Genomic DNA, 14,637 nt, shown 5'->3' on the forward strand with positions numbered 1-14,637 from the left:
ACCTATCTAGATTCATAGTGAGCACATGGAACCCCAGGTGCTTCACAAATTGATTCATAAAAATGAAAAAGTGTTTTTTTTTTTCACTTTTTCATTTTTACGAATCAATTTGTGAAGCACCTGGGGGTTCCAAGTGCTCACTATGCATCTAGAAAGGTGCCTTGGGGGGTCTAGTTTCCAAAATGGGGTCACTTGTGGGGGAGCTCCAAAGTTTGGGCACAGAGGGGCTCTCCAAACGCAATGTGGTGTCCGCTAACAATTTGAGCCGATTTTCCATTCAATTTGTTAGCGGACACCATGTCGCGTTTGGAGAGCCCGTGATGTGCCTAAGCAGTGGAGCTCCCCCACAAGTGTCCCCATTTTGGAAACTATACCCCTCAAAGATTTTATTAAGGTGTATAGTGAACATTTTGAACCCAGAGGTACGGCACATTATTTGTTTACATTAGGTCATCATATTGAATAAGTTTTCATTATTCTTGAGCGCAAGTGCTCGCTACTTGAGTTTGCATCGGGTACTCAGGTATGCACCATGTACAGCGTGTGCTCGAGTGACATGCTCGAGTCCCTGCTCCGCATTTTTCACGGTTATTAGACACCCAAAAAAAAACATGCGGGGATCGCTCGTGCATGGCAGGCAATCCCCGTAAAGTTTTTTGGCCGCGAAGCATATGGGGCAGAGACTCGAGCATGTCACTCAAATACCCACGATACTAAATGCATACCAGAGCACCCGATGCAAACTCAAGTAGCGAGCACTTTCTCTCAACACTAGTCGCCATATCGTCATCTTTTTTTCTTACTTTTGAAAAAAATCCCAACCCCAGCCCTAACCCTAGCACAACCCTAGCCCCAGCACAACCCTAGCCCCAGCACAACCCTAGCCCCAGCACAACCCTAGCCCCAGCACAACCCTAGCCCCAAACCCAGCCCTAACCCTAGCCCAATCCTAACTCAAGAGTTTATTTTTGACGCCGTTCCTTGTGCGGTATAAGTGATTAGACGACTTTATTCTTCGGGTCGGTGTGATTACAGCAATGCCAGAATCATATGGGGTTTTTATGACTGACAGCTGTCACACACTAAAAGACGCATTTTTTGTAAAATCTAGTTTTTGCATCGCCATATTTTGAGAGCTATAATTTTTCCAGATTTTGGCAGACAGTCATGTGACGGCTCGTTTTTTGCGGGATGACTTGACGTTGTTATTGGTGCCATTTTCAGGCACGTGACATTTTTTGATCGCTTTCTATTCCGATTTTTGGGAGGCAGAATAAACAAAAACCAACAATTCAGGAATTGTTTTTTTTTTTTTTTTTTATTCTGCTCCGCGTGTGGTAAAATTGATGAGGCAGCTTTACTCTTCGGGTCAGTACGTTTACAGCGGTACCACATTTGTATCATTTTTCTATGTTTTGGCGCTTATACACAATAAAAGCTATTTTATAGAAAAAAATATTTTTTAGTATCGCTTTATTCTGAGAGCTATAACTTTTTTATTTTTCGGCTGATGGAGCTATATGGCAGCTTGTTTTTTGCGGGACGAGATGACGTTTTCAGCGGTATCATTTTTATTTATATGCGTCTTTTTGATCGCGTGTTATTCCACTTTTTGTTTGGCAGTATGGTGATAAAGCATTGTTTTTTGCTTGGTTTTTTTTTTTTTTTTTTTACCGTGTTCACTGAAGGGGTTAACTAGTGGGACAGTTTTATAGGTCAGGTTGTTCCGGACGCGGAGATACCAAATATGTGTACTTTTATTGTTTTTTTTTTATTTTTTTTATAATAATATTTATTGATGGGTACATTATATTTTTATTTTTGGTGTATTATTTTTTTATAATATTTTTGCACATTTTTTTTTTTTTTTTTTTTTTTCCACTTTCACACAGTTTATACACTTTATTACTTTGTCCCACTCTGGGACTTTCACTTTTTTTTTTCTGATCGCCTGCATGGCACAGGAATGGAGCACCATCCCTATGCCATGAAGGCTGTCAGAAGTACACAGTGTGAAGATTGCTTGGAGATGCACTGCGCATGTCCAAGCAATCTTCCTGCTCTCTGGTGACCCGGATGTTGTCATGACGACATCGGGTCGTCATGGCAACACCCGGGAAGCCTTTGCAGACTGCGCTGGAAGCCGGAAGAGGAGGTGAGTATCGCCGATCACCTCCCCTTGCCCCCGCAATGCCGCGATCGACTTCGATCGACTTCGATCGCAGCATCGCGGGGGTTAATGTGCTGGGAGCGGTGCGTGACCGCTCCATGCACATAGTACCGGGTGTCAGCTGTGACAATCAGCTGACACCCGGCGGCGATCGCGCCCGCACAGACTGTGTGCGGGCGCGATCGCGATGACGTACTAATACGGGTCTGGCTCTTAAGTCCCAGGGCACAGACGCGTATTAGTACGTCAGATGTTATTAAGGGGTTAAAGAGGTGGAGTTATGCAGATCTAAAACGCGTGGATTGCAGCAGCAGCAAGCCGAAAATTGCAGGCATGTAAGGGATCTAGAGGTTGACAACATGTCTTCTTAACGGGAGTCCAGGAGCTCATCTCCACAAATGGACTCTTCAGGATCCTTGGGTGGCTCCGTAGTTCGAAACCAATTCTGGATATCGCTTCTCGGCCTTTTGGCTAAGATCAAGTGTAGTATCTGTTCTTATCAGTTTAATATCTGATACGTCCCCTATCTGGGGACCATATATTAAATGGATTTTTAGAACAGGGAGATGGAAAAAGAGCTTGCTCTGTCCACTCCACGCATTGACCTGGTATTGCAGTATCTCCAGGACCGGTGCACCCCTTCTTTAATGCAGTTTCTAAAATCAGAAAGTATTGAATTCAATGTTTTTTGTTCATTTTGCTTGTTTGTCGGATTTTGGGATGGACTCTTTGGCTTTGCTTTTCTTCTCCTCATTGGATTTTTCATGTTCAAAGTTGCAGAAGCCAGATGACAAGCTCATTTTGGTTCAACTTCAGCAACTGTGCATTGCATTGCCATGTAATGTAACGCAATGCTATCTTTCTAGCTCTCCCTCTTTACTTCCTTTTGGATAAACAGACATATTAGGCAAGCATTTTGGAGCTTTCACCTAAATAACTACAGGTGGTGAGATAAGCTGCACAATATAATTGACCTTTCAGTATATTGTTGCACACACACCATCTATTTAGCAAATGCCCTTGTTATCAACAGCAGCCTTTTAAACTCACCTGAGCTAACAGGTATGTGCGCTGGTTACTCTGCTGCGCTTAAAATTTCTTTTTTGGTTTGCTACAATGCCTTTTCTGAAACGTTGTCTCCCTCTGCTGGAACACTGACTTCTTTCAATTAATGCCTGCAGACTATAAAAGAGAACCCAACCCAAAAAGTTTGGTTGATTAGTCTGTGGCATTCTGTTAAACTGTTGCTTATGGCGGTCTCTGTGAGCTTCTCAGCGACATTCAGCCAGCCAGGTATCCTGCCTGCAGTAGATGGAATGTGGCAATGGAACGCTGGCTGCGCGTGTCATAATAGGCTCTGAGCCTTTATATACCTGCGCACAGCAGCAGCCACCTTCAGTCTGCTGCTGGACAGCCAGCAGCAGCAGGAGAGGTAAGTAATCAGCAGCCCTCCTGCTAAGGGTAGACAGCTGCTCGTTCCACCCCACCCCCCGCCTTAATTGGTTCTCCTCCCTTCCAACGGTGTTGAGGCGGGTGGGAACAGCAGGGGGTGAGGGTGCTGTGTTTAAAGAGGTGGAGTTATGCAGATCTAAAACGCGTGGATTGCAGCAGCAGCAAGCCGAAAAGTGCAGGCATGTAAGGGATCTAGAGGTTGACAACATGTCTTCTTAACGGGAGTCCAGGAGCTCATCTCCACAAATGGACTCTTCAGGATCCTTGGGTGGCTCCGTAGTTCGAAACCAATTCTGGTTATCGCTTCTCGGCCTTTTGGCTAAGATCAAGTGTAGTATCTGTTCTTATCAGTTTAATATCTGATACGTCCCCTATCTGGGGACCATATATTAAATGGATTTTTAGAACAGGGAGATGGAAAAAGAGCTTGCTCTGTCCACTCCACGCATTGACCTGGTATTGCAGTATCTCCAGGACCGGTGCACCCCTTCTTTAATGCAGTTTCTAAAATCAGAAAGTATTGAATTCAATGTTTTTTGTTCATTTTGCTTGTTTGTCGGATTTTGGGATGGACTCTTTGGCTTTGCTTTTCTTCTCCTCATTGGATTTTTCATGTTCAAAGTTGCAGAAGCCAGATGACAAGCTCATTTTGGTTCAACTTCAGCAACTGTGCATTGCATTGCCATGTAATGTAACGCAATGCTATCTTTCTAGCTCTCCCTCTTTACTTCCTTTTGGATAAACAGACATATTAGGCAAGCATTTTGGAGCTTTCACCTAAATAACTACAGGTGGTGAGATAAGCTGCACAATATAATTGACCTTTCAGTATATTGTTGCACACACACCATCTATTTAGCAAATGCCCTTCTTATCAACAGCAGCCTTTTAAACTCACCTGAGCTAACAGGTATGTGCGCTGGTTACTCTGCTGCGCTTAAAATTTCTTTTTTGGTTTGCTACAATGCCTTTTCTGAAACGTTGTCTCCCTCTGCTGGAACACTGACTTCTTTCAATTAATGCCTGCAGACTATAAAAGAGAACCCAACCCAAAAAGTTTGGTTGATTAGTCTGTGGCATTCTGTTAAACTGTTGCTTATGGCGGTCTCTGTGAGCTTCTCAGCGACATTCAGCCAGCCAGGTATCCTGCCTGCAGTAGATGGAATGTGGCAATGGAACGCTGGCTGCGCGTGTCATAATAGGCTCTGAGCCTTTATATACCTGCGCACAGCAGCAGCCACCTTCAGTCTGCTGCTGGACAGCCAGCAGCAGCAGGAGAGGTAAGTAATCAGCAGCCCTCCTGCTAAGGGTAGACAGCTGCTCGTTCCACCCCACCCCCCGCCTTAATTGGTTCTCCTCCCTTCCAACGGTGTTGAGGCGGGTGGGAACAGCAGGGGGTGAGGGTGCTGTGTTTAAAGAGGTGGAGTTATGCAGATCTAAAACGCGTGGATTGCAGCAGCAGCAAGCCGAAAAGTGCAGGCATGTAAGGGATCTAGAGGTTGACAACATGTCTTCTTAACGGGAGTCCAGGAGCTCATCTCCACAAATGGACTCTTCAGGATCCTTGGGTGGCTCCGTAGTTCGAAACCAATTCTGGTTATCGCTTCTCGGCCTTTTGGCTAAGATCAAGTGTAGTATCTGTTCTTATCCGGACCTGTTGGACCTGTACGAGGAGATGGTGGTGGAGGGTAGAATGCCTCCATCTTTGAGGGAAGGAATGGTCACGATCCTGTACAAGCGGAAGGGAGAGAGGTGCGACCTGAGGAATTGGCGTCCCATCACTCTGCTCAACGTGGACTACAAGATCCTGGCCAAGACGATGGCGACACGACTTAAGACGGTCATCGGACGGATCATCCACCCGGATCAGACCTGCGGCATCCCTGGACGTCGCATCGCAGACAGCCTCGCTCTCGTGCGGGACACGGTCGAGTACATCAAGGTCCGCCGCGCACACGCGGCCCTGGTCTCCTTGGATCAGGAGAAGGCCTTCGACCGGGTTTCCCACGAGTTCATGGGCCGAGCTCTGCACCGGTTAGGTTTGGGTAACATGTTTTGTTCGTATGTCCGTCTGATATATTTTGATATCCACAGCTCGGTGTTGGTGAACGGCTGGAAGACTGACCCCTTCCCTGTCCTCTCTGGGGTCAGACAAGGCTGCCCTCTATCACCTCTTCTTTTTGTTTGTGTTATAGAACTCTTCGCAGAGGCTATCCGGCAGAATGGAGAGATCAGAGGGATCACCGCACCGGGTCCGGGACGACACGAGGTCAAGTGCTCGCTCTACATGGACGACGTCACCGTCTTCTGCGCTGATCGTGGTTCAGTCGACGCCCTCGTCCAGACGTGTGAGAGGTTCGGCCGGGCTTCAGGGGCCAAAGTCAACTGCAGGAAGTCGGAAGCCATGCTCTTCGGGGATTGGCAGCCGGCCTCCTCCGCCCCCTTCCCCTTCAACATTCAACCGGATTTCCTCAAGGTGCTGGGAGTCTGGTTCGGGAAGGAAGGAGCGGCCCTCAAGTCCTGGCAAGAACGCTTGGCCAAGGTGAAGCAACGGATCGGACTCTGGAGCCTCAGACACCTCACTTGTGAGGGTAAGGCACTCGTCCTGCGTAATGAGGTCCTGCCCGTCTTGCAGTACACGGCGCAGGCCTGGCCCCCACACGTCACTGTGTGTAGGGCCATTACCAGGACAGTGTTTCACTTTGTCTGGGGTTCCAAGATGGACAGAGTCAGGCGGGCCGTCATGTACAAGGAGCCTCGCAAGGGTGGGAAGGGCGTTCCAGATATCCCCACCCTCCTGCGATCCTCTTTTGTGTGTGATTGTGTCCGCCGGACTTTGCAAGTCAAGAATGGCTCCGCGGGCAGGTCCATGTCTCGCTTCTTCCTGCTTCCTCTTTGGAGGCGACTCGGCTGGGACAAGTGGGACAGCTCCTTCCCCTACAACTGGACGACGCCATGGTTCTACGGAGACGTCGTTCGATTTGTGGGGGAGCATCAACTGGAGGGACTCAAGCCCGACTTGTGGAAGCCCAAAACTATCCACAAGCTAATCAGAGCCAAGGATGACGTGGAGAACATCACAGGACTTCACCAGGACACGCTGGAGACTGTGTGGACAAATGTGTCGTCTGACAGGCTGACCAACGGGCACAAGGACTTGTCGTGGATGGCGATTCAGGGCGGACTGCCCGTCCGGTCATTCATGCATGCCCGGAACCTGTGCAAGACCCGGTACTGCCCAAGGTGCCCCTTCGTGGAGGAAACATCTTTGCACACTTTTTGGGACTGCGGATTTGCACAGCGCCTATTGACTGCACTTGAGGACGACCTGAGGAACTCTGTCCCCAGGGCGAGCCTATCGCACCATTCTGTGCTTTATGGACTCTTCCCTGGGGTTCATACCGTCGGAGCCATCCAGGAGGCTTGGCGCCTTATGAACTGCTTCAAGGATGCCGTTTGGGTCGCCAGGAACCGGCTCATCTTGAGGAGGGAGAGGATGTCCATCCAGGACTGCCGCAGGCTGATCCACAGCCTGCTCAGAGACTATTCCATCATGGACGGTCCGGAGGACGAGGATGAGGACTAAACCCCTCCTCCCCCTCTCCCCTTATGTGTCTTGTCTTTCAATAAAGCTTCGGGCCTGTGATTTTCCCCTCCCCATCCCCTTTTTCCCAATCCCCATCCCTTATCACGGTTCGTCGTACTGTATTGATTGACATGCTTTTTCTTTCAGATTGAGTGTTTTGTGTAGCATAGGGGTGTGATGTGTCTAGTTAGTGAGTCGTATCCTCATGCTATGTAAATATGATGTAGAATTCTGTGTGTACTGGGCTGCGGCACTGTACACTGTCTGTTAACTTATTTTTTGTGCTAATAAAAGATATATTCAATCAAAAAATCTGTTCTTATCAGTTTAATATCTGATACGTCCCCTATCTGGGGACCATATATTAAATGGATTTTTAGAACAGGGAGATGGAAAAAGAGCTTGCTCTGTCCACTCCACGCATTGACCTGGTATTGCAGTATCTCCAGGACCGGTGCACCCCTTCTTTAATGCAGTTTCTAAAATCAGAAAGTATTGAATTCAATGTTTTTTGTTCATTTTGCTTGTTTGTCGGATTTTGGGATGGACTCTTTGGCTTTGCTTTTCTTCTCCTCATTGGATTTTTCATGTTCAAAGTTGCAGAAGCCAGATTACAAGCTCATTTTGGTTCAACTTCAGCAACTGTGCATTGCATTGCCATGTAATGTAACGCAATGCTATCTTTCTAGCTCTCCCTCTTTACTTCCTTTTGGATAAACAGACATATTAGGCAAGCATTTTGGAGCTTTCACCTAAATAACTACAGGTGGTGAGATAAGCTGCACAATATAATTGACCTTTCAGTATATTGTTGCACACACACCATCTATTTAGCAAATGCCCTTGTTATCAACAGCAGCCTTTTAAACTCACCTGAGCTAACAGGTATGTGCGCTGGTTACTCTGGTGCGCTTAAAATTTCTTTTTTGGTTTGCTACAATGCCTTTTCTGAAACGTTGTCTCCCTCTGCTGGAACACTGACTTCTTTCAATTAATGCCTGCAGACTATAAAAGAGAACCCAACCCAAAAAGTTTGGTTGATTAGTCTGTGGCATTCTGTTAAACTGTTGCTTATGGCGGTCACTGTGAGCTTCTCAGCGACATTCAGCCAGCCAGGTATCCTGCCTGCAGTAGATGGAATGTGGCAATGGAACGCTGGCTGCGCGTGTCATAATAGGCTCTGAGCCTTTATATACCTGCGCACAGCAGCAGCCACCTTCAGTCTGCTGCTGGACAGCCAGCAGCAGCAGGAGAGGTAAGTAATCAGCAGCCCTCCTGCTAAGGGTAGACAGCTGCTCGTTCCACCCCACCCCCGCCTTAATTGGTTCTCCTCCCTTCCAACGGTGTTGAGGCGGGTGGGAACAGCAGGGGTGAGGGTGCTGTGTTTAAAGAGGTGGAGTTATGCAGATCTAAAATGCGTGGATTGCAGCAGCAGCAAGCCGAAAAGTGCAGGCATGTAAGGGATCTAGAGGTTGACAACATGTCTTCTTAACGGGAGTCCAGGAGCTCATCTCCACAAATGGACTCTTCAGGATCCTTGGGTGGCTCCGTAGTTCGAAACCAATTCTGGTTATCGCTTCTCGGCCTTTTGGCTAGGATCAGGTGCAGTGATCTAACGGTTGCTGCCTTGGTCTCGGCTAGGAGGTGCCTGGGGTACCCGACTTGTTGGCCTTGGGGGATCGCTCTCTCTTAACGGAGGGAGCTTCACCCCCTTGCAGCTATTGGCAGGTCGGCTTAGTCCCCGGACAACGGGGAGCGATCGCGTCTTGTCTTCGGGGCGACCCGAGGAAATAAGGGCGTTTTCCTTTGCTGAGCTTTATCGCTTAGTGGGCTGTGTAAGTTCTTGGGGTACCCCTCCCTCGGTCTTGGGTTTGTTCCTGCTTTTGTGGGATTCATTCCCTTGTTACTATTGGGGGAGGGCTTAGTCCCTGAGGGCCGAAAATGCCTTTTTCTTTTGGATTTGCGGTGGGGGAGACTCCACTGCGACAGTCCATTAGAATCATGGTGGATGAATGCCAGCGCCATGAGAAGAATCTGCAGTACATCGTGCATGAGATTCTTTTTGGGTTCTTCCACCTGGAGCGAGATAAGATCCTGTGTCTTTACGATCAGGAATTCCGTGGGCGATATACCATTTCCTTTATGGCTAAATCATGCTGTGATAATATCCATGCAGCACTGATGGTTGCGGACAAGGACGATGAGAGACTGAACGGGCTGAGCTTTGACTTCCTGTATGGTGAAGAGGAAGTACCCTTGGTGATCTTCATGTACAGCCCATTCGTCTCTGAGGGCGATATCGAAACCTTTTTGAAGCGTTACTGCAAGTCAGTGCGCTTCTCACATGATATCCTCAACTCCCAGCGCTTCTGGAATGGGAAGAGGAAATACCTGGTGAAGTTCCATCCAGATCAGAGCGGCATTGGTGGTCTTCACCACCCGCCTGCTAATTTTGCCATTGGTAATGTCAGGGGATTCCTACGCTACCCAGGAATGCCCCTTCAATGCCGGAATTGTCATGAATATGGGCATACACGAGAAAATTGTACAAGGGCTCATGTAGTCTTTTGCAACAAGTGCGGTAAGAGTGGGCACACCTCCGCTACGTGTGACTCTGAGATCGTATGTAACCTATGTGGGAAGGCAGGTCACGCCTTCAGGAATTGTCCGAGCAAAAAGTCAAAAACATATGACATGTTTAAGTCAGGTCAACTGACTATCCAAAAATACTTCGGAGGGAGTATTACTACACCTGCCCCTGGACCTGGGTTGGCGCACGCTGACGGGTCCGGACCAAATCCTTCAACGGCTCCGCCAGAGGGCCCGCTGGTAGTTCCACAGAAGGACGGTCGTAGGGGTTCCATAAGATTAACCGAGGGTTCGCTCTCTGTGGAATTGATCGATGTTCTGGCTCTAGATGTTGCCGTATCTCAGAGTCAAGAGGAAGGGTCCTCATCCAGCATGAATGCACCACCGGCATTATGTGGAACTGAGGAGACCTCTAGTACCCCGATTAAGCAAGCACCCAGATTCGCCACACCATCATCGGTGATCTTGGGTAAGGGCAAAAAGGGTACGCTCCTTAATCGATCAACCAGTGTGTCGGAAAGAGAGACCTCTAGGGCGCGAAGTAAAAAGGACCCGGCTAAGACCCAGTCGAGCCCTGGTCCTCGAACCAGAAGTCGCAGTAGTTCCGTGACCAGACCAGAGGACAAGACGACCCAGAGGGATGACACCCGTTCCATAGACCAGACCGCCATGAGGACTGCAGATGCACAGGACTTGGAAAAGATGGACAGCTCCCAGCCTCTGAAAAGGCAACGGGAGGACGTAAAGCAACCTGATATCCAAAGAAAACACGGATGTCGAGGTCCAGATGAGGAGCCAAAAGTGGATGATGCCTTTTTGCCTGCTTCAGATCCCGGTAATATTAAACAAATCCTGACCCCTGGAGATGCGGAGGAGGAGGTGCCGTGTATTGACTTCTTCCCATCTTCAGATCCTGATTCTTCTTAATGTCTGTTCCTCTTAAAATCTCCTCACTAAATGTGAGGTCCCTAAAGAGCCCTACACGTAGGGCTGCTTTATTTTCTTATTTAGAGACATTGGACTTTGATTTCTGCTTTCTACAAGAATGTGGTATACAGAGTAATTTAAATTATAAGGACTTAAAAGAAGACTGGAAACTGGGCGCTTCTGTGTGGTCCGGTGCTAATGACTGTCGTGCTGCCGGAGTTGGACTACTTTGCCGTGGACATTCTACCATCATTCAATCTGTGACTGAAATTATACCTGGCAGAGCTATTTTAATACATCTTGTTTTTAATGGACTTTCTTTACGTTTATTAAATGTGTACGCTCCTCCTGGGAAGCAGGAAAGGGCGGATTTACTTGAAATATTGCCATTATTTTGTGTTGGGTCAACCCCCCTGCTAGTGGGAGGAGATTTTAATTGTTTACGTGATGGGGAATCCCGGCAGGGTGGGGATGTGAATCGTAAAGACCGTACCTCCTATTTGTTGAAAAGTTTAATTGATGATTTTAGATTACAGGACTGCTGGAAGGAACTCTTGCCGGCGGATCCAGGTGTTACATGGTCCAATGGAAGAGTTTCTTCTAGAATTGATTTCATATTTGCTTCTACTGCCTTTAAACCTTGTAAATGTTTTCTTTTATCTAATTTATTCTCTGATCATAAAGTTTTATCTGTGTTTTTAGAGTTAGCAGGGGAACAAAATACCTCAAGAGGCCCATGGAGATTAAATACAACTCTCCTAGAGGATATTGATATTCAAAAGAGGTTTGTGCAGGCCTACCAGTGCTGGCAATCAAAGAGAGACCCCCACGCCACAATGCTGGATTGGTGGGAGAGCATTAAACCTAAGATTAAATAATTTTTTATTAAGGCAGGGAAAATGAAAGCAAAAAAGAAAAAGCAGTGGTTTTATGTTTTTAATATGAGATTACAAGTACTCTTTAAACTAAAAGAAGTTGGTATTGATGTGGATGATGATATTGCAAATCTTAAGTCTGAAATAAAAAATGCTCTTAATGAAAAAGGAAAACAAATAATTTTTAACTCCCATGTACAGCACCTGGAGGAAGGAGAGAAATGCTCCCGATTCTTCTTCAAAAAGGTAATGGGGAGGAGGGACGCAATCCTAAATCTTGAAGGTGAAAATGATATTAAGGGTATGTTAGGAAAAGCTTTTAATTTTTATCAACTTCTTTTTAACACTAAAGTTATAGATCCATCCTTTTTAGAGTATGCTATTAATTCCCTTGATTTTAAGTTAGATATTTTAGACCAGGGTATTTTATCTAGGGATCTCACCAGTGAGGAACTTTTACAGATTTTTAAAAGTTTCTCCAGTGGGAAAGCCCCTGGGGAAGACGGTCTACCGATTGAGTTTTATCTGACTTTTTGGGGAATTTTAAAGAACGATATGTTTTTATTGTTTAAAGAAGCTTTTAATACTAATAAATTACCCCCATCTTGGAGGAGAGGTCTGGTATCTTTAATATATAAAAAAGGGGATAGGAGCCAACTTAAAAACTGGCGGCCTATTACGCTTTTAAACCTTGATTATAAAATTTTAGCTAAACTTATTGCAGTCCGTTTAAAACCCTTTATAGCCAAATTAATTCACCCTAACCAGGTATGTGGTGTTCCCGGAAGAACCATAGCTGAGTCCCTCAACATAATTAGGGATACCATATGGTATTCAAAAGAGAGAAGTCAAAACCTTGCTATTTTATCCTTAGACTTTGAAAAAGCTTTTGACAGGGTATCGCATGAATTTCTTTTTATGGTTCTTAAAAAAATGGCGTTTCCAGAGAAAATTTTAACCCGCATTATGCTTTTATATCATTCTTGTTTTAGTCAAATTTCTGTAAATGGGTTTTTAACGAAGGGGGTTCCTCTATTATCAGGGGTGAAACAAGGGTGCCCTCTCTCACCACTGCTCTTTATCTGTGTTATGGAACCACTATTAACCATACTGAGAAAAGATAAAGTAATTAAAGGGGTACCTATTCCCGGGAGTAGGGGTATGCAACTTAAAGCCCTAAGTTACATGGATGATGTTACCATACTATGTCCAGATTCCACATCTCTGAGGAGGGTATTGAGAAACACACAATTTTTCTGTGAAGCCTCAGGTTTTAAATTAAATATAGATAAATGTGACTGTTTTAATGTGGGGGGATGGGACTCCTCTTTGACCCCTGGGATAGTGATACAGAAAAATCACATAAAAATTTTAGGAATTATTTTTAACCAAGCCAATGAGGGTGACCCTAACTGGGATTCTGCAATGGATAAAATAGAAAAAAAGATCTCATTGTGGAATTTAAGGAACCTTAGTATGGAAGGTAAAATTTTAATTATTAAAGCCGTTTTAATTCCCATTATGTTGTATGTTGCAATGGTGTTTCCCCCTTCCAATTTACAAATCAAGAAAGTAACAAGAATTGTTTTTATGTTTTTATGGGGTTCAAAAATGGAAAAGTTAAAAAGAGATCTGATGTACAAATGTAAATCTAATGGAGGTAAAGATGTACCCAATTTTTTTACCTTTTTCCATATAAAGTATTTCTGCTTCTGTTTTAAGGTTTTTTAATCTGATGGCATTTTTAGTTATTTTTTAAAATATGCAGCAGGAATGATTTTTAAAAGGTGGTTTAGCCTACCTTTAAGTTCTCCTGTGCTCCTGTGCCCGCCTAAACAGTATGTGATACTTGAGAAAACGGTCAGACTTTTAGGTCTCCAGGAATTGGAGCCTGATATATTGGGGGACCAAAGGAAGGTATCTATTGCTTGCAGACACTCTGAGGACACAATTCCTGTCTCCAATTTTTCACAGGCAAGGTCCAAAACGGTGTGGCGAAATGTGTACGGGAAATATCTTGCAAATGTACACAAGGACCTTGCCTGGGCTATCGTCCACCAGTGCCTCCCTACCCGTGAGTTTCAACATAGGCGGGGGCTGGTGGCGAGAGCCAAATGTCCAAGAGATATATGCGGGGAAAGTGAGTCTGTATTGCATCTCTTTTGGAATTGTCCTTTTGCACAGGAGGTTTGGAGAAAGGTAGGCCCACTTTTAAAATGGGCATGTGGCCTGAAAGATTTTAATCACTTTTATGTATTTTATGGTCTTTTTAAGTGTCCAAATTTTAAACAATTCCGAGTTGCCTGGATTATTATTAATTGTTTTAAAAATGCCATGTGGAAAGTTAGAAATATTTTACTCTTCAAACATGATCATATTGATTCAACAGACTGTATAAAAATTGCTTTAAGTGAAATGTATATTTACTATCTCAGAGATAAAAAACTGTATGGAGCAAAAGAAGCGGCTTCTATGTGGTGTGTACAATTATGGAACACAATTAGTGGTAATTAAATAAACCCAAGTACATCTGTAATTATGATTTTCTTAATTGTTACAATGGTTTTATGATGGTAAATTGTGTTTTTACAAAAAACTTGAATTGATTATTATCATGTTTTATCATTTTATTGTAATGTTATAAATGTTCTTTTTTAAAACCTTTGTAAATATACTTTTGAATCAATAAAATTGCGTTGAAACCTTATCTGTTCTTATCAGTTTAATATCGGATACGTCCCCTATCTGGGGACCATATATTAAATGGATTTTTAGAACAGGGAGATGGAAAAAGAGCTTGCTCTGTCCACTCCACGCATTGACCTGGTATTGCAGTATCTCCAGGACCGGTGCACCCCTTCTTTAATGCAGTTTCTAAAATCAGAAAGTATTGAATTCAATGTTTTTTGTTCATTTTGCTTGTTTGTCGGATTTTGGGATGGACTCTTTGGCTTTGCTTTTCTTCTCCTCATTGGATTTTTCATGTTCAAAGTTGCAGAAGCCAGATGACAAGCTCATTTTGGTTCAACTTCAGCAAC

The 14,637-nt window shown here is 45.0% G+C and overlaps 4 non-coding genes and 1 pseudogene across 4 annotated transcripts; all 5 read left to right on the forward strand.

The window, feature by feature from the left end:
• The first annotated feature begins 2,621 nt into the window (after window positions 1–2,621).
• LOC141198423 (U2 spliceosomal RNA) lies at window positions 2,622–2,812 on the forward strand. The gene has a single exon (XR_012270374.1). It is a non-coding gene; the product is annotated as a U2 spliceosomal RNA (small nuclear RNA).
• Window positions 2,813–3,921: 1,109 nt separating this feature from the next.
• LOC141198424 (U2 spliceosomal RNA) lies at window positions 3,922–4,112 on the forward strand. The gene has a single exon (XR_012270375.1). It is a non-coding gene; the product is annotated as a U2 spliceosomal RNA (small nuclear RNA).
• Window positions 4,113–5,221: 1,109 nt separating this feature from the next.
• On the forward strand, window positions 5,222–5,355 carry LOC141197998 (U2 spliceosomal RNA; annotated as a pseudogene).
• Window positions 5,356–7,480: 2,125 nt separating this feature from the next.
• Window positions 7,481–7,673, forward strand: LOC141197875 (U2 spliceosomal RNA). The gene has a single exon (XR_012269901.1). It is a non-coding gene; the product is annotated as a U2 spliceosomal RNA (small nuclear RNA).
• Window positions 7,674–14,270: 6,597 nt separating this feature from the next.
• On the forward strand, window positions 14,271–14,459 carry LOC141197987 (U2 spliceosomal RNA). Its single transcript, XR_012269986.1, has one exon. It is a non-coding gene; the product is annotated as a U2 spliceosomal RNA (small nuclear RNA).
• The last annotated feature ends 178 nt before the right edge of the window (window positions 14,460–14,637 follow it).

Source organism: Phyllobates terribilis, unplaced genomic scaffold, assembly GCF_046119375.1.
Source record: "Phyllobates terribilis strain yellow unplaced genomic scaffold, ASM4611937v1 Scaffold_94__1_contigs__length_6153435, whole genome shotgun sequence".
NCBI classification, from domain to species: domain Eukaryota; kingdom Metazoa; phylum Chordata; class Amphibia; order Anura; family Dendrobatidae; genus Phyllobates; species Phyllobates terribilis.